Source organism: Dromaius novaehollandiae, chromosome 4, assembly GCF_036370855.1.
Source record: "Dromaius novaehollandiae isolate bDroNov1 chromosome 4, bDroNov1.hap1, whole genome shotgun sequence".
NCBI lineage: Eukaryota > Metazoa > Chordata > Aves > Casuariiformes > Dromaiidae > Dromaius > Dromaius novaehollandiae.
In genome coordinates, this window is record NC_088101.1 from 71,568,629 (window position 1) to 71,583,476 (window position 14,848).

The window sequence follows — 14,848 nt, forward strand, 5'->3', positions numbered from 1 at the left end:
GCAGGCTTCAAGGGAATTTTGTCTTCTCTCTTGTGTCTGCAGATATGAACACGGTCTTCACTCTGTATATGTGGCAATCTCCAAGTTCTAGTGCCCTATAAAGAAAAAGTACTTCAGTTAAGATGTAGTGGAAGATCATGAAAACCAAAAACAGTTCAACTCCCATGTTTAAGAGGCTTTGAAGAGTAGCGTGTTGCTACCTTATGCAGAAAAAATAAGGAAGCCCTATCTTAACATACAATAAGTTTAGTATCAGAAGTAAAACAGAGCTGTCATGACCTCCTTAAACAGTGAGTGTGTTTCTGAGTAAAGTTCCAGTGGAGTTTCCCTTTCCAAAAGCTGAGAATGTTTAGCTGGATGCCACTGCTATCATATTTCTTTCTTGATGTGCTGAGCCTGTCCCATTTCTTCAGCTGGATATTCAAGTAGCAACTTGTTTTATAGATCTTTGTGGGAATGAAAGAACTGAAGAAGACCTATCATAAACCAGGATCATTCCAGAAGAACACCACACAGGTGCATGTCTCTTCAGAGAAGAACACATGAAGTAGGCAAGGTGAGTCGGGACAGCTGAAAAAAGAATTGTCTTAGAGCAGAGTGGTTTAGTGAGGTTTGCTCAGTCATTACAAGCTCCTGGCCTGGCAGGTGCTTGTCATCTTTTTGAACTGTTCCCAGGAAGAACTGTAGACTTTATTCTTTTTTCCTAATTTTTTGTGCATTGTATTGCAGCATTGAGTTCATCCTAATGCCTGAATTTAGGCTTTTTTTAGGAACTGATGATACAGGATCATGCCTATGCCTATATGGCTCATCCGAATTTGCCCTAGGCTTGCTCCTGTAGATAGTTTTGGCAATGGTATAGCTGACACTTCTAGTAGTTATTATACTGGCTTCAGCCTTTGGAAGCAGAGCAAGATTTACTTAGACATGAAAACTAACCCAAGCTCCTACAGAGTACCAGTCTTTATAACACCCTTCCTATCTCCTTTCTATCTCTAGCCTATGCCAAGCATAGAAGCTTGCGGTATTTGGCTTCTCCTTTGCATTTGGAATTTGTATTCCCTGAGAGACCCTATTTTTTAGCTTTGAGGTCCTCCTGCTTACAAGCAAACACTGCTTTCAATGACATAAGTTTATTCAATACTAATGGAGCTCCTCTGAGCTTATATAGGTACTGCTCAGAATTGAATTTGGCCAATGGTCTGTCACTGGAATTAATTTTATTCTTTGAAATTGCTACTGTGGTTTACTGTTGACAAGGAAGTCAGAAGAGGCTAAATATTTAATTGCTTTCAATGCAGTTAGTTGTACAACTGAAAACAGGACCAGAGGAGAAAGCAGCAAAGGCACAATGACCATTAATAGTTCTCTCTTTCCATTCTCCTAGTAAATGTAAAGAAGAGTCATATCTTCTTCACTTCTTCGTGAATACAAGACACAGCTATTGCATGAGTTCAGCAAATGTTCTAGATGATATAACTCCACTGATACCTTGAGGTAACACTTGATGGTTAAGAAAGTTCTCTGCTAGTGAAGAATATGCAGCTCTGGTCTCTTTGTGGTGACTACCAGAAATGCAGCCCACGTACAAAACAGTACTTCTAGGCAATATACCTTTTGCTTTGGCAGTGGTGTAGATAACTGCATTTAAGCCTCCCTTTCTCTCTTACCTTTCCCTGAAATATCTGATATGAGAACACTGTTAGCCTGCGCGGTATATAATATTAACTCCCTAGTGTTGGCTTATTAGAGTTGTGTGACACAAAGAGTTGCTCTCAGCTCTTCATCCAGAGAGTTCATGGAATTAAATCAGAATAGTATTTGTATAGTTCCTACCTTTGTTCTGCTCAGATAAATAGCACACTTACTTTTTCTGGCAATAGATGTGTCAGGAAGTTTTAGACAAAGATTTGTCTAAAATCTTTAGACAAAGATTCTGTCTTTATGAATTCAAATGGCAAGATGAGAGGAGAAAGAGAAAATGGTTGTTGCTGCAGGAACAACAGAGGCTTCTCTATAGCTCAAGTTGGATAGTGGGAACAATTTGGGGGATTTTTGAAAAAAAATGCAGACACAGTAGAAGTGACCAATCTCCCCTTTTCCATGTTTTCTGACGACGGAACTACAGCTTTTGAGAAAGCTGAAAGCTCTTCTGGGTGTGATATGAGCAATGGGCTAAGTCGAAATCCAGGAAAGCAGATGAAGCCATCATGTATCTGGAAGAGTTCTTGGCAGTTCTAAAGATAATTCCCTTTTGGGATTCCTGTGGAGCTGTAATAGGTTCTATCACATATTGCAGGAAGATTTGCCTTCATTAGAACACACTGAACAGAAATTAGCCACATTTTATACATCTGCAGAATGCTAGCCAGATGGTGCAATTAAATCTTTTTTCTGCATTATTACTGTTCGTCAAAGTCAACAGGAAGCAAAATAATCCAACAAAATATCAAGGACTTTCATTTGTACAGACAGAAAGGCACCTCTGTGCAGGGAAGCAACAAAAGGTCCAGCTCAATGAGTCCCACTTATGACGTTCGGAATGATTGGAAACCTTTTTGCTTCTGCATTCTGCAGCTCCTGGAGGAATTTGAAAGGCTGGTCTGAGTAGTTTTCTTTAAGTCTAAAGTATGGAAATATCCACCACTGAGTCTGAGTCAGACAGATGAGAACTCAAGCTCTGCGTAGACATGAAAATTCACAATTAGTAACATCCAGTGATCAAAGTAGAAATGAATGGACTGAGAAATACAAGCAGAGAAAATAACAGGTTAATTTATTTCCTGATGGCAATCTTTGACTCTTACAGGTGTAACACTCTAGATGTATATACATATATGTATGTATGCAGGAGTACACCTACTTATAGATAGATTCAGAGTGAAAAAATCACTCATTTTAAAGTTTTATAGTGTAGCACTTCCTGTTACAACGAAATACTAAAAGTCTTTTATTTAGTAGATATATTTTTCTTGTTTTCATGGTTGTGGGATTCAGAAGGTAGAATTTATGCTTTAGGAACAGAGGGCAGAGCTTATCAGTGGCATAGTTACATTCATATTACTGAGACTATTTCTATTTTACAAATAGTGGAATGGAGACAGCAGACTGAAGCAACTTACATAAGGCTATATATCAATGGAATGGTAGAATCTGTAGGCTAAATATGTTCCTAGTTTAAGTCCATTCAAGTTTGTGGACTTGCATTAAGCATAAGTTTGGCTCCAGAATTTACTGACTGAGTGTTCTTTTCTTTAGGTCACCACCGAATGGCACTTAGGAACATCATGAAGCCAAGTGACCGGGAGCTGAAGATTTCACAGTAACTTCTGACCAGCGTGTCTGAATGTAACAGTGCTCTCCTTGTAAGTCCTTAATGACTTCCACCAACACCTACACTTTCCAAGAGCTCAAAATGACAACAGTTGTATCAGTTTCTCAGTTCTTCCAGAAACTGGAAGTGTTTCTCTATGTGCATGGCTGAACATATGCAAGATGAACAACCATAAAGCGGGAATCCAACAAGAGCCTAGATTCTGGAAGAGCTCAGATCTAGTGCAGAGCCTGTGTGTAAACGTAATCCAACTGCCCTGTTGAAATTATCAATCTAGCAGACCATCTACTGTATTTACTAAACCAAATGAATAGTTTTAATTTATAAGCAAAGGAAATCAGCTTAAAACTCTGGACAACTTAAAAGCATAATACAAATTATATAACCAGACATATAAGCAGTAATGTATGGAAAAAGGCAACTTAATATTCTATGATTGTATAAACCATGCAAATCACATAAAATAGTTGAATGTCTATAAAGATCCAACCATATTTATTCTGGTTGCTGTTGACACTGGGACATCGAGTTATCATAGAATGTTATTTCCACTCCTGGCTGGTTGCTCCTGATTTTTTTGGCAATGGTAAGTTCTCAAGACTGCCACTCCCTTGCAGCCTCCCGGAGCTCACATCGGTAGTTCGTAGTGAGCAATAGTCTCGTTCAGTAGCTGCTTCCTAATTTATACACAGAAACAGACTTTACTGCTTGTATCAACATTTAAAATGTTTGTTTTCTTTAGGCATGTTCCCACTAGTTTAAATGTTCTCCTTACTGCAAACAGCAATCAGTTTAGTCCAATTGTAAGTTTTATTGGCTCATCATAGTCATCTCAGATTTCATTTACCAATTGCAGGCATGCAGGAGGCAACAACATATCTGCTGTTTGTTAGAAGCACTTTTGAGACTAGAGAACCTTATGATCCTTTTTTCTATCCATATTTGGGGTGATATCCCCAAAAGATAGGATCTTTTTTTAATTGGACCTGGTCTGAAACTAGCAGAAATTAACATGGCTTTGGCTCAGATCAATTGTTATTGTATGCTTCTGTGTGTTTCCAAATATGCCACTCAACCTTAGGAGTCAATCAATAATCAGTAAAACATGAACTCTGTACTCTGAAGGTTATATAATAAGAAAAGATATTCTCCAAGTCTGGGAGACTTTGGATTTGATCCATCAGCTGAGGAGTTGGAGGTGGCTGAATCAGATCTCTGATGGAAAATGTGTAGAGCTCCTTCGAGTGCGTGCAATTTCCTTTTGTGGTACTAAATCACCAAAACACACAAACTGCTGGTGCACAGGAAACAACAAATGATGGGCACAATCTGAATGGTGTGTTGCAGTGCAGACAGTGCAGGGGCCTCAGGTGCTCCGGGCAGGAAGTTTAAAAGAGATCTCCTTTGAAAATCATACTGGGAAGACAATTACCAGCGCTCCCCTTGTTCTAAGTTGATTCATTGCACACTGGATACGTGTCTATCTGACAACAAGCAGCACATACGAAGAATGCTTTTCTTGCACTTTCCAGAAACCAGCTTGCTTTATTGAGCTTTGAAGAGACCTCCCATTGAGTTGGTATCCTTTGTATGCAATGAAGTCTATTTGATGAAAGCATCATTGCTGGTGAGCTACCAGGTAGGCTTGAGCTTGAAAAAAGGAGTTGAAAAATATGCCATAAGGAAATGCCTGTGCCTCTTTTGTGCTCCTTATCTCAATATCTATGAGCAAGGGACACATCAGATGAAGCAGGGCAGCAATCCAGGTCACCACTGTGTGCAGGGTTTTTTTTTAAATGAAGATGCATTGACTTTAATTTTCTGCACAATTTAAAATTTTTTCATGCCTTTTGCATCCACACCTATGAACATGTGAGCCTGTATCTCCCTTGGCACCCCTATTGCTCCCATAGATGAGGCAGTAGTCCCTCTCACAATCCTTGTATCTGAATTATACTAGTGGCTGCCACTGCAGGGGAGACATTGTTAAATGTTGTCTGAATAGGACTGCTGGTAGCGCAAAGGTGTACAAATAACAAACTCAATCTTTGCTGAAAAATTTGGAAAAGGCAAAGAGTAGTAATAATATTATTAATAAGACATATTATTTCATTTAAGATCAATTAGTGCTACCTGCTGCTAGACATTGTGTTTAATGGCAATCTACATGGGGAGATGGAAAAAAGATGAAGTGAAATATTCAAATCACCGTAGTTAATAGCCTACTGTTATTCATTATTTATTCGTTATATACTATTCCATAATGAAGGAAGATGAATTGTCCTCAGGACAGATGAGGGAAGTATTTGATTGCAGGTAATGTATTGACCAAACCTTTGTAGTGCTTAGTTGCAAGCAGCAGATGTTGATGAAGAAAACTACTGGCATTTTGGATCAGCAGTGGCGAAGCCTGGGACAGGAATAGTATGCAAAATAAAGCAAGTGGCAGCAGAACAAAAGCAGTGGGCATGCTGAATGGTGGTACAGAAGGCATGCCATCAACCCTTTACTGCATAGTTGTTCTCAACCACAAAGGTTATATGGTGATGGTGTGTAGCTTGTATGCTAGTCACGGGGCAGAAACCTGCTATAATAGATACTGCAGTTACAAAGGAAAAGAAAAATGTGCTGCAGCACGATTTTCCTTTTGGGAAATAAACCAAGATAGCTATATTCATGGCCTTGCCTGAAGTTAATCTCTTTTTCCACCAGGAATGTTGTCCTGGATTTTTCTGAGGACTTCAGACCTTTACCTAGGATATCTAGTAGGCTGAACAGAGCAGGAGGAAAACAATACATGCATAGTGCGGTTGTCTAAGGTGCTACAGGTAACAGACTGGATGGCTACTCCTGTGCTATTTCCATGAAAGACTTGTCCAAAATCTATAAAATGACCCTATGACTTGCAAGCAGCATGTGGTCCTCAGACCCTGCTGAAGCTGAACCTATTTGCAGAAATTAAAAAGTTGAAGTTGAAGCTGACAGGTCAAAATCTAACATTACTCACACTCTACTTGCTTAGTATTATTGCCAGAAAATTGCCAGTTGTATTGGCCAGAAAAGAATCTTTACCGGAGGCTACCTTGTCAATTTTACAGGCAGAAACATCTGAAGAAAAAATGTTTTATATAGGGAACAGTTTGTTCAATTTTGGTTCCTAACAGGAGTCTGTAGTTCTGTTGCAAAATGTGTTGAGTCACTATATCCATGACAAGGAAAACTGTAATTATAATAATGTAAGATCTTCAAATGCTTACTATGGTAGTCTGTCATTATAATTAGTACTACATTCATAGTACCATAAATCTATGATATTTCATTCAAGCACTGAATTTGGATTTAAATCCCTGCATCTGCCAGTATGCTGAGTATCACAAGAATATGTCTGTTTGAAGGACATTGCTAGGTCCTAAATGGGAAAGCAGTGTGCAAAGCTGGCTGATCCTGCTCTCCTCACTAGAAGCTTCCCAACTCCAGTTATGACCACCGTGTGCATGCTGAAATCTTCCAGAGGCTCTACATACCTTTCCCCAAGCACTGACCTTTCTAAGATTTACATATCCTTAGGGATATTGCCATTCCCTAGTGTGTTCCACAGTAACCAAAAATCCTGACAATCACACCAACAAGAAAAATCTCACCACTATCAGTAATGCATCATATTTATTCATTACTCCTACTTCAGTTTTTTATATCTTGGAAGAATTGCGTTTTTGGTGACAGAGCTCCTATCCAGCCCCTGGGGGATTTCTTCTTGCAGTGCTTCCTCTTTTCCCTTCCCAGGCTCTGAGATGCTAGTGCAGGCAGTGTAATGCAAGAAACAGCTGATGTCCTCTTCTGGGTAGTCTTACGCTGCCAGACAGCCCTTTGAGTGGTGTCCAACATAAACTCTGGTACACCACAGACTGGGCTGCTGCAGCTTAGTCACTGCATTAACCCTCCACCCCTGCACCTGGGAGCTGTGCTCTTCCCTCTTTGGTCTCAGCATTTGGGCAGCACAAAGGCTGAGTTCCCTCTCAGTAATGATTACTGGAATATCTCTGTCAATAGCGAGAGGATGTGTAGCTGAATGCAGGTAATATTCATAATGGCATAGTTATGGCTGGCCAGGGACACTTTGTAACAAACTCTACTGCAAAGCTTTGGGTTTATGCACCACTAAGTGCCTATGAGCTCATGGGAAAGCCCAGGCATTTTTCTTTTTTTTTGACTTTTACGGTCATTAGTATTTAGCACAAGTCACCCACTGCTGAAAATATTACTAGGCCTGCTATATAAATAATTTCCTACCCATTTCTAATTCACTGCATTAAGCTTTATCATGCCAAGACATGACCAGTGTAACCTTGCCTGAGCTAATTGAATGTAATGTCAATGAACAGGCTGGCAATTTTAGAAATGCAAAATAGTATATTTCTGCTTTGGAATTGCATAATTTTTGACGTTGTAATTAAAAAGCAATTACTTTTGGAATGACGCAATTTGTCATGCTGTACATCCCTAGATCAAAATCAGTCATCTCCCAATAAATTATCTCTATTCCACCTATTTAAGATAATATTGTGAGACTGAAAACGTGAGCAATCCAAACCAAAAAGATATAGAACATTAAGTGATTTTACTCCCCTTCTTTGAAATGCTGAACCTCTCTTTTTGGCTTCAACGTTCATTCATATCCCACTGCCCATATGTTTGTGCCCTCCATCTGGTTTACTTATGGACACCTCTGTTTTCTAGAGGATTGAGTAGAAACTAGGCATAAACAGGAAGGGTGAGTAGAATTATGATCAGAGAAGGGGAACACGTGTGGCATCTGAGCAGGGCTGAGGGTTAGAAATGACTTCAGTGCATCCTCAGGTCTACAGCTATGTCCCCCTAACTTTCTATGCTTCAATATAGTGTCTACACTAAGAACCCCTTAAAGATCTCATACCTTGGTGAAGACCTTGCCAGCACTGTTGTCTCTCAGCAAACAGAGAGAGTGATATATTGATGCTGGTGAGGCCCTTTTGCTTTTCAGAAAACCCAGGAAGGAAAGCTTAAACCCAAGAAGCTGGCTTCATTGATTTGTATTGCAGGTGTGTTGCTATGCAGAAATTCTCCTCTTCCTCAAAAAGGTTAGAGTGACAGCACGTTTGGATTAGAAAGAAAAAATCAATTTGTTATAATTCGGTTAAGGTAGTTCAGTTGGGACGAACAATTAAAGTGAAAGGCTATTTTGTAATAAACTAACCATGGTAATAAGAATATATTCTGGTGTAAGTTTGAAAAGAAGTGTGTACCTTAATGTGTTAATTGATGCTGTGGTGCTGTGTTATGAAGAAGAATGCATAAAATAGATAAAATAAAAGACATATTTGAAAGGGTGTTTCCCTGAAACTTTCCCCTAGATGAATGTTTTGGCCACAGTGTCCACCCGCTTCTGGTAGGGCATGTTAGAATAACAGCTGATTTGGTTTTCAGCTGCAAAGAATCTACCTCTTGGTTTTGCTCCAGTAAACTTGTGACTTTCTCTGATCATTTTAGAATGACTCATCAGAGGCAAACATAATAAAAGCATGGAGTAAATTTCAGTCTAGCTGTGTCAGTCTAACCCCACGGGGATATAAAATATCTCTTTGCACTGCAAAGTGGATACTGAATGAAGTAAAAAGTCACAAACTCTGGAAAATGCATTATCCTGAGAATTTTTAAAAGCTGTCTCTTTAATTCTTAAAGAAAGCGAGTGAGAAGTGTCTGGGTTAAGAATTATTTTCATGAGGAGAAGATTCCCATTCCCACAAGACAAAAGATCTTTTAGCACAGGTTGTAACAATAAAAAGTTGCTAGAACATGAATATAGACAAAGTATAAATATATTTTCAATAATAAAGGTTGAATAATTACTGGAACAAGCTATCAAGGGAACAGCGTGTAATTCATCATCTCATGTTATCAGAGAACAAGAGGCTAGAGGCCTTTCTGGAAAGGATGCATTAGCTTAACACACAATTTGGGGAATAAAGAGAGGCACGATAGGACGAAACTGGAAAGCTGTAGTATTTATAAGATCATCTTCGACATTGTGATGATCCCTCATGGCCTTAAACTTTAAGAACAGGAATGTATCATTCCTCCCTTGCAGACAGGAAATCTAAACTCTGGAGATTAAACCTCTTGCCTAGTGCCAGAGAGAAAGACACTGATAATCCTAGAAACAGATCTCCAGTTTCCTAACTACATAGTGCATTCAAGACAATTGCAACTCAAAGGAAAATGTAGTTAATTAATGAATGAAGGATTCAAGCAGTCCCGGGACAGCCCTTCTGAACTTATGATACGTTATTTCTTTGCTTTTTCATGTATAGTATGTATGGTATGTCTGATATTACTCATGTCATGAAGTTACAAGTCCCAATAAAAAACTGCAGAAACTGTCACTGTTTCTGCTTTCTGTTTTTAATAGCTTTTTAAGTATAAGGAAGGAACTATTTTCCACAGTACTATTGTGTTTATTTCTGTAACTTAAGTCTGCCTAGAATACTTCTGAGCCTTTTTCCTCATGTTTTCCTGCTGTAAACCAAATACATAGCCACGCACTGATGTTGATGGAAGTCTGACTTCAGGGGAGGCAAAGTTGGCTCCTTCTGGTCAACTAACATTGCATGTAGCATATTATAGCATACAGTGTATCTGTGCACATGGCCTCATGGTCACTGAGTTCATCTATTGCAGTGTAACTCCAAATGACTGCTTAGTGAGTTGTACATACCCTCTGTGTCTGATCCACAGAGAACGTGATTTTGCTAATGTTCTCAGACAGGAGATCTAAATCTTTTGCTCCAACTCCTAAGGTTCATATCTCAGCTGTGGAAGTCCAGCATCTAATTGCAATGCAGTGCTATTGAGCCGATTAGTATTTCAAGAGAAGTAAGAATGGAAAAAAGTTTTCCCTTGGGAGTTTGTCCCAGTCCTGAGGAAACTATTAAAGTAACTTTCATACGTTGATAAATTCCTGGATTGTTGAATTTAATAAGAGAAAAAAACCTTTAAGCTACCCTATATATATATCTGTAGCATTTTTACTGTGTTAGGAAATATGACAGAAATTGTAAGATTTACCGTCATGCCATCAAGCAGTTTTGGCTATGCTGCTCTAACTTAGTTGACAAAAAAAATCTAAGTAGTATGGCATCAGCACAAAATGAAAACCCTAGTGCAAGCACAAGTGGTATCAATCTTGAAAATGGAGGCAGCCAGCAGAACGTGACCTGTGAGATGGAGGCAGCTGTGGAGCAGCTGATTCATAACAGCAACTTTTATTCTCTAGTATGACTCTAGATTTTCTAACTGACTGCATTTGATATGCTTGAAAAACTGCATTAATCCAGATCAGTTCCCTGTCCTCGTTCATCATGAGTGTCATGAAACATGGTGCTGCCATAACAGAAGAGTGATACTGCTTGACAAAAGAGCCATACGGCTGCGTGGGGACTGCTTAAGCCAGCAGTAAAACGAGAGCAAGTGCCCCTGGGAGCTGTGGCTTAGTCACATACTGAACCCAGGCCCACTCACTGACTTTGAAGACAAGTAAGTGTACACCTGTGGCTGTAGTTATACATGTACATAGCCAGTATGGTAGTTACGATCTTACTTCATAGCTACATCTTCTAAATATCTTTTTCTTCCTCTAGTGCAGGTCCTGTTGTACTATCTGTGGTTTTGCTTCTGTCATTCAGCTATCCTATTTTTTTTATCTTCTCATCTGACTGTGTTTTACATGCAAAATGCTTTAGATTAGCCAGTGCATTACTCCTTTCAAGCTATTTAACAGGAAGGATCAGCCTGTTAGTTCATTTAATCGCTATCTTAAGTCTGTAAACAATATTGTTAAGAAAGAGTTTCTGAAGTACAGCCCATTTTCATTATCTTCCTGGCAGGGTCTTCCTATGTGCAGACTTGCTGATCCTATTCCTTCTGCTGGACTCTTTTATGTAAGAAAATGTCTGAGGGTCACTGTTTCGAGTATCAGGGAGTCTTCCTAGGTACACGCATGAAGGGTAGCCCATATCCATCAAGCTCAAAGCTCTGCATCTGACTAAGAATCTCTGCAGCTCTGCAGCTATGTCCAGAATCCTATTCACAGCCAGTCCCTGCTGCCAGTGTTCAGGGGGACCCTGATCCACTGTGCTGTACACTGCCAATACACACATATATAAAATGAAAAACACTTCTCCAAAGACCTTTCCCCATAAATTATGTCACAGACACTGCATTAAGAATGGTGGACTCCATAAAACCAGGAAAACAGCTTAAAAATGTGAGCTTCAAACAAAAATAGATATAGAAGGCAAGGTTTATTACCCTTCAAATATTTAGCCTTCGTTTAAAGTTTTCACATTTTTCTCTAGATTCATAAGTGTTATTATTTTAAGTGAAAGCCTATAGTCACAATCAGCTTAATTTCACCCACGTCCCAGCACATAACCAGTGGAGAAAGCTAGTGACCCTGAAGAGTGACTGTAGCATGACTGAAGTAAGTTGTGTGGGGGGGCATTGTCCTGAGTCAGCCAAAAGGAAACGTTAGGCATAAGAGACGTCAGTGGAATTTAGGCTATTAACATCCCATCCTGTTGAGCCTCTTGACCCTAGGAGAGGCTCACTATGTGCATTAGGTGTTTGGTTAAGACAAACACTATGAGTCATGGTAAACACACAAGGCCAAGAGACGACTGTCACAGAAAACAAATCCTTCCATGCTTTGTTTGTTTATTTATCTTCAAAATAAGGTAAGAACACCAGGCTATGGTCAGGTTAAGTATGTTAAGGACTGATGGAGCAGGAATACTGTGGTAACAGGGTCACAGAAGTACCTTTCATAAAGCTGTGTGGTTCTGGGAGCACACAGTGCTACTACCACCTTATCATGCAATAACTCAGATACCTCTTGGGTTTCTGAGCAGCGTTCTTTGGCAATGTTTGCTATGGACCTGGGGCACAATCAATCCCATTTATCTTGAACAAGTTATAACAGAAATTAGCTGTTAGTTTGAAAGCATATTTTTGAAACTGAACATGTTTCAAACTATATTAAGAAACATTTCTTCCATGTAGTGGAAAAAACGCATTGTTTTAGGATTATTTGTGTGTTTTTTTCCTTCTATTTAGATTTACATGAATTGGGGACTTTAGTTTGGGAGATTTTTTGGTTTAGAAACTTTCAGCAGAACAATAGGATTTAGAATTATACTTGTCTGGTACGCAATGTCTGCATGACATTTCAAATGTGTGACCATGGATAATAAAAAAGCCTCCCCTTGCTTGCTGGAAATTAGCTCACTCCTGTTCCACTAGATGTGTAACCACAGCGGCACAGACTGCAGTGTGTATTAGGTGGCACAAATGTACACCTGTGCTACATCTGAACTAGTAAATAAAACAGGCCAATGTTAACTGTCCATCCTTAAGGGCAAGCAGCACAGCATTGCTTGTATCCATTCAACTGAACTCTCTTCCTTCCTTCAAACAGGCCAGTCTTCTCCATACTGCCTACCGAGGATAGTCTCTAGGTAATGCTGTCACCTAAACTATGCCAAGGTGTTGTCTTGTTGCAATGAGGAAAAGCCATTTTGCCACCATTTATACAGCGTGGCCTGTGTGCACAGTGCCCGTGTGCTGGTCCTTGCGTCTCTATCCTCGCTCTGTTTAATTTACTAGCATAAATGTAGCCCTTGTGTCCTGTTGTACTTTGTAGCCCACACCAAGTTCTGTGAGGCTGCAGTGACCTTGTGAGCGGTATCAGAGAAAGTAGCTGAGCCACATGGAGAGCTGGAGAGAGCCACAGTACAGATGGGCTGACTCTTCTCCCTTTGCACAAGTCCTAAGGAGGGGAGAGGAAGAAGCAAATGAGCCGTTAGTGTTCTGCACTGCCACCCCCATACACCCACTTGCACAGCCACAAAATTTGCAGTCTCTTTTTAGCAGAAGACTAATCAGAGAAAAACCAATCACATGTTCAATTATTTCACTAATGTTAATTTTGTTTTAATGCCAAGTCTCCCTGTGAAAGTGTTTCGTTTTACATTCTTTAAAAGAAAGACTTTTTCTAGGACAATGTTAATGCCAGCCACCCTGTTACAAAGTCATTGTTTGCTCAAGCACAGTGGCTAGTATTAATGGTGCATAGTGGCTTTCAAAAACACAAATTTGTTTTTTAAATTTTTGTTATGTAATCACTGATAAGAACAGTAATCTTTCTTAACCGGTATGGCTAAGAACAGCATATATATCTGAATGTTTGTGTTCAGGATAAGCATACATTGTTTCATTTTCAGCCACCTACAAAGAAAATACCATGCCTGCAGAAGATGGAGAGTGGGGTAGCAGAAGTACTGTCTGGTAGGATATGCACTGTGCCCTTTCTGTGCTTTCCTGAGTGAGTATATCTGGAGCTGCATGTTTTGAGTGAAATTATGAGCTGTTATTCCTGTGTATTTCTGGCTCCTGTGAGATATCTAGCTAATAGTCATAGAAATTAGATTTCTTCCTCTTTCTGAGAATTTAACAGGTTTGTGCTAGAAACAGTACAGTGTAATTTGATCAAACTGAGAGACAATCCCAAATTATTTTTTAATCATCCTTCCTTGCAGAACATCATGCCCCTCTCCGAACTTCACAAGTATCCTCTTCTGTTCCTCAGCCATGCCTGGAGGGGGATGAACTACTTTCATACAGCCAGGAGGTATGGGAGAACCTCCCACTCTACTCAGAAGACCAGCTCCAACTGAGAGAGGATTGCCTGCTGCGCCTATGCCTTCAGCCTCATCCTCTGACTCTCCCTGGTCCGACCCCCAGAGCCAGCTCATAGGCAAAACATGTTTCTGCCAGTAAATAATGCTGTAAGCCTCCTCACTTCCTTGCACGCCTCAGACAGTTCAAGGACTATCTGGGGAAGCTGAGAAAGTAATTGAGATTGCCATAGCTTGATCGCTCCCTAGCTTCTTTGCTGAGACAGTGAGGGGGCAGCTGTTCAAACTGCTACTTTACAATATAGAGGCTGAACTCCTGGGTGGGGGAGAAGGGGAGATATATGTCGAACTTTTAAACAAAAGACTGTAATTAGTGCCACACATAGCTCAGTAGGATCATATATCCTAGACAGTTTCATCTGTGTTTCTGGTCATAGTAAGAATGTTCCTGTGAATGCTTAAGTGCACTGAGGTCTACAGCTCAAGGACAAAACAAGTCTGCTTGGGAGAGGCCTTTGGGCAGTGTGCACAAATGCCTCAATACAGGCTAAGTAGCCAAACCATCTTCCATGGAGATGGCAGGGCCGTAGGCTCTCACTAATGCCTGGAAGTAGTTTCAAACAGAAAAAAAAAAAAAGTTAAAAATAGTTTGGGAAGGAAGAAGGACAAAACAAAAGATGAACTTGCTTGGTTTGCTGAATTAGTTCTTGTTCTTACAGTTCAAGTAAGGCTTTTCTGTGGTAATACTTGTAAAATTATTCCATTTAGTCCTGTCTGCTTTAATTCA

The 14,848-nt window shown here is 39.8% G+C and overlaps 1 long non-coding RNA gene across 1 annotated transcript; it reads left to right on the forward strand.

The window, feature by feature from the left end:
* Nucleotides 1-448: 448 nt before the first annotated feature.
* On the forward strand, nt 449-14,125 carry LOC135328304 (uncharacterized). Its single transcript, XR_010389121.1, has 4 exons — nt 449-556; nt 3,259-3,365; nt 13,648-13,711; nt 14,013-14,125. It is a non-coding gene; the product is annotated as an uncharacterized LOC135328304 (long non-coding RNA).
* The last annotated feature ends 723 nt before the right edge of the window (nt 14,126-14,848 follow it).